Source organism: Xenopus laevis, chromosome 6S (genome assembly GCF_017654675.1).
Source record: "Xenopus laevis strain J_2021 chromosome 6S, Xenopus_laevis_v10.1, whole genome shotgun sequence".
Classification (NCBI taxonomy): domain Eukaryota; kingdom Metazoa; phylum Chordata; class Amphibia; order Anura; family Pipidae; genus Xenopus; species Xenopus laevis.
In genome coordinates, this window is record NC_054382.1 from 43244610 (window position 1) to 43253289 (window position 8680).

Genomic DNA, 8680 nt, shown 5'->3' on the forward strand with positions numbered 1-8680 from the left:
AAATCTATTGCACTTTCTTGTCTTTATAATACAAGAATGATTTTTCTTAAATTTAAATCAAATTTAACTCAGAAGTGTGGAAACCTTATATGGATCTAGGTGTGGGTGGTTTCTCTGCAATGATAAGTGTTTGTATAAACCCATTAGAAAAGTTGAAAGAAACCTTCTTAAAGGTAAAGATACGTCTTAAATGCTGGTTTAAGGCTCTTGAACAAACACGTTCCACACTACAATATAGTAATACAAGCAAAATTAACCAGTGAGATAATAATGGCTAATCTAAACAAAAGTGAGATTTCCAAATCCATTTTGAATAATACAACTCTGCTTTTATCACACCCCAAGCCTTTATTTTTAATCTTGTATTTTTACAGATGAGATGTTAAAATAAATAATATAGTATGTTTTTAAGTCAGGCTATTGTATAATGTTAAAAATAATTTATGAAGCTTTTCTTATTTCTTCAAGGAAAATTTAACCCTGAAAATGATTTTTGGCAGAATGGATAAAACTACACTAAATTAAAATTCGTAATCTATTTTTACAGAAAATATGTAAGTATTTTTGTTTATTGTACTTGCACAAATGTGTGTACTTCAAAACAATAAATCAGTTTAATAAATATTTTATACAAGATGTTTAGATTTATTTGGGCAAAATACAATAATGAAATCAGAGCACCTAAAGAATGTAATTTCAGCAGCCTTACAATTTTTTGCCATCATTAGAAGCTTCCACTTGTTGCACGAATGAAATGAATGACTGAAAAATACAGAAGCATGTTTTAAAGCTAGCAATGCAAATGAACCATAGCACAATGAAGGGAGAAAAAAAACGGCATAGAAAACTGTCTGAGCACCGTGATGTCGGCGCTTAAAAACTCTTATGCTGCCGTACTTTTATCACACAAAAGCATACAGTTGAATACTGCATTGAGCCCCACCCTAATGGCTGCAAAGACTGCTTCTTTTCTTTGCTAAAAATGTAGAAAACTGTCTTTTATTGTGGGGGTTGGCTTAGATTAATATATGGACATAAAATTGCCATAATAATATAAACTTTTAGTGCAAAAAGCTTAGCTGGAGGACCCTGTTTATAGGCAAAATGTGAATTAGTAACATGTGCTAGCTAAAAAGATATATAGGATTTTTAGTTCATTAGATAAACTGAAAATAACAGATACAATTCAGGGCAACCATTATCTAGTAACTATCTATTACAGAACAATTCATCAAACCTTTAGCTTGAGGCTGCAGGAATAGATAAACCAAGATGTGTAAGCCCAGTATAACCCAGATAATTCTGTGCATTTATTGAGATAACTATATTTTAATGAAAATGTACATTTTTGAACTTGAATTATGTCATTTCTAATAATCATTTTATACTGAAATGCATGTTTAGGGAACACATGACTGCAGATATAGACCTGTCTGTTATGTATCCAGGCAAATGCATAAATAAAATGAATGCCACTATTTGCTAAGTCTTTCAAATCTTTTTAAAGACAAATGACAACAGTTGTAAATCCACCAAGATGCATTAACCTCTTAATGTATCTAGACAAACTGAATTCTACATAAGAAACACAGGATGATATTCTCAACTTAGATGACTATTGACATTAATATGAGAAAAAAGTCAACAAGTCAACACGTTAAGTTGCCCAGACCAAAGTTACCAGTGTAAAGAATTGGAAATAGCATAAGAAAGACAATATAATTCACAATCATCACAACCCATAACCCCTCGAGAAAATTAATTCTGCTAATAATGTTCTTCCAGTCATTGGATGTCCAATGTATATTATTTAAGCCTTTCAGATTTACCACCCCATATAACCTTGGCAGTATATATAGTCTGTACAAAGTCCAATGGCATACATATTATTTTTAAGGTGAACCAATTGTGAATCGCAAATTAAAAGCTTATCTGTTCTGCACTTTTGTATATCGGATAATGAGGGCTAACAAAGGAAAAGAAGAACATGGAGATGAAGGTATGAAACTTAAAAAACTATGAAGATAAAATTAGAAATATTTATGATAAACCATGTGGGAAATAAAAACTACATAAGGTTTCCAATATAAAAAAAACACAAGGAAAGGTAAAGGAAAGTAGAAAATGTCCTACAAAGCATACAAATATAAGAATTGGTTTTCTGTGCCCTATTTCCCTGAGTAGATGTGCATTTATTACTACACTGTTTTCCTTAGATTAATTTTCCTCAAGAGATATAGTTTTTGATCAACAATTGTGCCACTTTGTGTTGATAAATATGACTCTAAAGTCAAGAGTTAAACTAGGTGTGTGCCCTACAATTCTCAGAGAAGATTTAGGGCATCACAGCATTTAGCCATGCTATGCATGTACTGTAAATCCTTTCTCATGTATTGCGTTTGTAAGCAGAACTCCATGCTGACGTAGCATGAAAAGACGTGTAGAGAACTCACCCACACCCTTATCATCTGCACTGAATACAGCAGTAGACAAACTCAATTATGCTTTCATATATGTCAATATAAAGTTTACTGCGTTAAAAAAATGATAGCCTTGCAATGAATACCTTGAAAGGAACCTGTCATTTTTAATGAGCTGAATATCAAGGAAAATCAAATTGTTTCATAATTAAAACCAAGGTGGTATCTATTGTTATAACACAACATATTTTACAACATTTTAAAAAACTTTAGATATGACAAAATGAAATGAAATAAACATGCTTGTGGTGACATACTGATTTAATCAGTGAATAGATTACTGTAAATCGCACCTTCTGTGATCCAATATGCTTTTAAAACTGATAGCAGAGAAAAGCAATTTCACAAAAGTAACAAATGGGATTTACTGATTTATGGACTAACATTAGTTTTGTGGATAATGATGCCACACTGGTAGCAAAAACAGGTCAGAACAAAATTACTTAAATAAAATAGGCCATATTTATTTGTATGTATTCAAAATGACCAGGCAGGTATGTAAATTTTCTATAACTCATCAGTAATCATAATTTAAAATAATGGTACAGTAGTAGACAACTATTATAATGGTAATTCTACACATGTAGCTAAAGCAGTAAATTAAAGAGAAAGATAACATTTCACCAAATTCTGCCAAAAGGCAATTGCACTTATACATTACACCACTATTCAACGGCTAATGACTCTTTGCCTTTTATCTAATCTGACAACTATAAATCCAAAATACTGTTACGAAGATTAGTAACAATCCATAGATTCCACGTATAAACATTATTAAAAAATATTATTTACAATAATGTGTAAATACTTTTCATCTTAACAGGCTGGTAAGTGGGCAGGCCTCAAGTTCCTTGTATCAAGGATTTTATTGCACAAAATTATCACTGCCTGGTCTTGCTATTTTTAGTAAAGCCGATATATATATATTTACATCGCCTAAAGAGCAATATGGACCCTTCATGCATAAAACAGTAAAGATTTCATCCCTTGTGTATTTTTAAAATTTTTAACTACTGCATTTAAAATAATGAATTTAATGGCTACATTTTATTAAAAATAAGTGAATGATCTTTTGAAAGTACAAATTAGGGTTATCTAAGTCTATGGAAGTGCTATGAAAAACAGGGAGTGGCTCACAGCAGATCATAACATTGTACAAATTGATAAAGAATTACACTATATTTATTATAAGAAGTGGACATGTTAATATACTCATGTATTAATTATTATGGATGTTTGATTGATCATGATATAGATTTAAAATTGTAATTTTTTTTAGGCAAAGATATGGCCGCCATATTGGTATCTCACACAATATCAGAATGCAGTTGCTTGACTCTTGACAGTTATGTGAAGGTCACACTAACCCTCTGGTTAAATGTCCATTGAAATATCAAATAGCAGTTCACTAACCAATATACAGTATACAACCCCAGATAAAATTAATACCACTTGGCAACTTTAAATTAACCTTGACTACTTAACTAGCATATTGTTTTCCAGGCTTGCTTAACATAAAGCAGTCCACAGTTAAAAACCAATTATTTATTCACATCATTCGTTTGTCTATTCTAGAGTCTTCCAATGCACAACGCACTACGCATATTCATTAGCATACACATAAGGCGGTGCTATTCTGGAACATTCTCATAAGAAATTTACTGTACACTAAGAATAATTCCCAGCTATAGCAACACTGAAGCGTGTCCCACAAATAATCTTTAGCTATTAGGACAAATCTCAATTCATGATTAAGGTTTTTAAAGATACATTGACTGTTTGTCTTTATGATAGTAATATCTCATGTTAACTTAAATTACAGAATCTGAAGAGTTGTGTTTGCATTATTTCTGGGGCTGCACCTTGTCAAGGGCTAGTTAGGCCTCATTTTAGATACACGACTCTGTACACAGTTCTGATGAATGTGCATCAGAATTCTGAACATGAATGTGTTGTCGCAATACTGTAATAATTGGGAAACTATAGATATGTTGTTCAATTTATAACTTATTTAGAATTTGCATACATAAAATATAACTCAATTTGTGACCTAACTTTTCTCATGAGCTCATGAACCAGATTTATAATCACAATGCCAGACATTATAGCAGATCCCACGGGCATTCGAATAACTGGGAAATGAATAAGCAATATTTCACCACATACAGTATATGTAATCTCATCAACACCAAGACGTGTTTATTATTACATTATAATAATAATAACAACTATACGCTTAACTTTACAGCAGCAACCCAAATCTATTTTACACATGCTCAAAGTATAACTGAAGAAACATTTGCTTTTAATATGAACAAAAATCAAGTCTACTTCTTTTGTTCCCGCAAAACAGACTCCTAGATCATGATCCTAAAGAATTGTGACTCACAGTGCATCTGTCTATTTAACTGTCTCTATGAATAAACAAATATGTATATACAAGTTTCTCCGTGTAATCTCTTTTAAACATGGTCCTCTTGTATCGATCAGGACTTCTATGTTATTCGTACCTTCGATGTATTTATCCATCTAACCATTCTATTGTACAGTGCTGTGGAATATGCTGGTGCTTTATAAATAAATGCTAATTAACAGTCATCATGTAGAATGTGCCATGTGAGTAGTTTGCATGTCCCTTTACAGGTACCAGTGAGTGACAGATGAAAGTCTCCCTCCCTTGCCTACACCATCTTTAATTCCACAGTCATCAGCAGACATTTAGCCAGACAGTACTGCTGCCAAATTCCCAGCTCTTCTTCAGTGTCTCTTTCTGACACGCCCAACCATCTTCTCTTCAGCCACATCCCTGTAGCCTGTGAATTGGGATGCAATGTATGACGATGCCACTTATGTGCTTCATTCCCTAACATTTTGATAACGTTTTTCTACATGCAGTTTGTAGGATATATAGACGCTCTGTTAAAATTAACAAGTCGTTTATTTAAAAAAAAAAATGATTATAGTTTACTAAATTGAGGGAATTTATATTAAGATAACGCAGCATTTTATGTATCCTTTTCATCCCTTAAATCAAAGTCAGTGCTGGCATTGCATTTCCTAATGCTCCCTCTCGGCAGTATTGTTTCTGCGGTGTGACAATATAAGGAGAGACATTGCAATTAAATCGCCAATTAGGAAGGAAGATAGAGTTAATGATCTCCTGAGCTAATTGTGACATGGTGTATTTTTTACCCACAACAAACACAATAATAATGTATTTGGGAAAATGTCTGTCAAGGCAGAGAGTTCATAGCTGGCATAGTGTTTATGTATATAATTAAATGGAATTTCTGCTTTACATGCAGCTATTTTCCCTGACTCATATGTGTCTGACATTTATTTTGAGTAGAAGTTAGAATTAAAAGGCATAACCATATACTGCAGCTTCCTCCATGTGTGCCAAGTCATGCAGCAGAAGGAAAGAGGTTAATTGCAAAAGCCAAGGTGTAATTAGCTATGATGCTGCAGTCATTTTTAGACATTCAGGAACAAAAGAGACAGAAGGGAATGTGCAAGCTATACTGTATATCAGTGCCACTGCTCTAAACGCTCACCTCTGGCCAGTCCAAGGTAGGAGAGTGGGAAGTCCAAGTAGTATGTACGCAGGAAGGCGCTGCAGAGGACTCAGTGAGGAAGAACCTAGAGGCAAAGATGATGAGGAGGATGCTTCCCATGCGCTTGCTACACCCAGGCACACAGCTCAAGCAGCACGTGGGAGGGGGAATTTGTAAGACTGTGGACCCGGCCATCTGTCAGACGCAGAGGGGGTAAAGGGGCGGAGCCATACATGTTCTGGTATGTGAGTCCAGCCTATAGGAAACGCTCACATGACAGTTACTTCCCCATAAGCAGGAAAACTCGGTGGTTCATTCCTAAAGCAATGGTGCTTGTGAGTGAATCCGCCGCGTAGTACAGAGGCTACAAGGGAGAAGATGTTTAGGCGTGGCGTCTGGGGATGCTGCTGTCTGTTAGGGGAGCCTCTACTCCGAGGGAAGCCGTCCGCAACACTTGTTTGATGTATTTTCTCGCGTCTTCTACAGCAGCAGCAGCGCCTATATGTTACCCTGCAGAAATTCTTGTCCTTCTCCCTTGCTGCGTGTGCGTGGTTGCGCTGCTGAAACTGGTGCGTGGGAAAGCTGGCGCCTGTTAGTGGCCATGTGTTGGTTACTGTCAATCAGGACTGGACTGGAATGCAAAATAGGCCCTTACATCCTTAGTACTGAGAGGCCCAAACAGCTCTTACCAGCCCACTAAATAGTCACATTCTATGGCACCTTACAGCAGTCACTCTGGCATTTGCCAGAACCCACAGATTGCCAGTCCGGGCCTGCAGTCAATAGAACAGCTCTTAGTTTCAGAGTGCCATCTTCAATAGTTATTCCCCTCCCTAGCTTTGTTCTGTCCATATGTAACAGGTATGTGCAACGAGTTGTAGCCCAAGAACTTGGTTCACCTTTCAGTTGACTTTTAGTATGTTATGGAATGGGCAATTCTAAGCAACTTTTCAATTTGCCTTCATAGTTTTTTTTAATGATTTTACTCTTTGTAGATTTTAAATTGGGGTCTATGACCCGATCTAAAAAACAAATGCTCATTTCATTACTTTTTATCCTGTTCGGTGCCTCTCCTATTCATATTCCAGTCCCTTATTCAAATGAATGCATGGTTGAAATTTGGGCCCTAGCAACCGGGTTGTTGATATTGCAAACCGGAAAGCTTCTGAATAAAAAGCTACATAATTCAAAAACCACCAATATCAAAATTGCAAATTGTCTCAGAGTATCACTCTACATCACGGATCCCCAACCTTTTGAACCGTGAGCAACATTTAGAAGTTAAAAGGAGTTGGGGAGCAACACAAGCATGAAAAATGTTCTTGGGGTGCCAAAAAGTGCTGTGATTGGCCATTTGGTAGCCCCTATGCGAATTGTCAACCTACATTGAGGATCTGTTTGCAGTGCACCTGGTTTTTATGAAACCAAAACTTGTCTCCAAGCCTGGAATTCAACAATAAGCACCTGCTTTGAGGCCACTGAGAGCGACATTCAATGGGTTGGAGAGCAACATATTGCTCACAAGCTACTGGTTGGGGATCACTGCTCTACATCATACTAAAAGTTAACTCAAGTTGAACAACCCTTTGAAGGCCTCCAGTAGCCCCCCCCCCACGTAATTAGAGTTGACTATTACAATTCCATTAGGTTTTTATGACTCTTTTCTCTTGGAGGGTGCAAATAAAGTTGGAGAATTAGAAACCAAAATGGTTTGTTTTCCTGTCTGCTTCCAATTTTCTATTATGGAAGGAAGCATTATGGTGACCCACTCAAAATGGCATGGGAACCTATATTTGGTTCCTGACCCATAAATTAATAATCTAAAATCTAAAAAAGAAATGTGCTGCATGCAAAATATAATGATGGTAAATAATAATCCTTCTTTTATTAGCTTCTCCAAACTGAATTAAACTTCTTGAGAATAAAGATGTTTTACTGTGAAGATTACTTAAACCTTTAGGTAATTTTTTGCATCTGTAGATTCTCAAACAATGTGATATTATTAGTATTTGCCCTTGATCTTTTTTAAGGGGGTTTCTACTTAAAATTTTGGCAACGAGTCCTCCTTTTCAACTTTAAATTGCTCTCTTTCTATTGCTACCTGGATAGACTAAATAAATCAGATAATTCCAGTAAGGAACTTGAAGTTTATTTTAGCTTCTTGTTGTTTATAAAATATTTATAGTAATTTACATTGTGCAGTAATGTACGGGACAGAATTGATGGAGGAAATACTACACTCATGGAGTTTCCCCACCTGTTGATTGCGTGAAGAGAAAAATGTACTAGGCCCATTATTGCTTATATGGCAGACAGGCCCCATGATTAGTTAGAAAGTGCTAACCCATTGAAAAAAACCCTAGCCTGATATTACCTCTCTTTCTTGATTTATTAATCCACTCAAGTCTTTCAGACCAATGCCGTTTAAACAGTCCCTGAATTATACATGTGTTTTTCTTATTATTGATACTGACAATTCAATATGCCAACAGTATTTTAATTGTGAATTTGTGTTGTTTTCTTTGCCAACCTATTTAGTGGGTGTTTGTATAGCAAAGGGCTTGGTACTTCTTCATTTTGAGAGTGCATTTACCAACTAAGACAATTTTGGTGCTCCACTCCGTGCACTACTGCTTGAGTTGTATT

General features: G+C 35.4%; 1 long non-coding RNA gene across 1 annotated transcript in view; it reads right to left on the minus strand.

Annotated features, from left to right (window-relative positions):
* The window catches only part of LOC121395032, a 31754-nt gene extending 25095 nt beyond the window's left edge, over nt 1–6659 (minus strand). The window contains exon 1 of the long non-coding RNA XR_005962193.1: nt 6035–6659. This is a non-coding gene — a long non-coding RNA (uncharacterized LOC121395032). The remainder of the gene's footprint in view (nt 1–6034) is intronic.
* Between the last annotated feature and the right edge of the window lie 2021 nt (nt 6660–8680).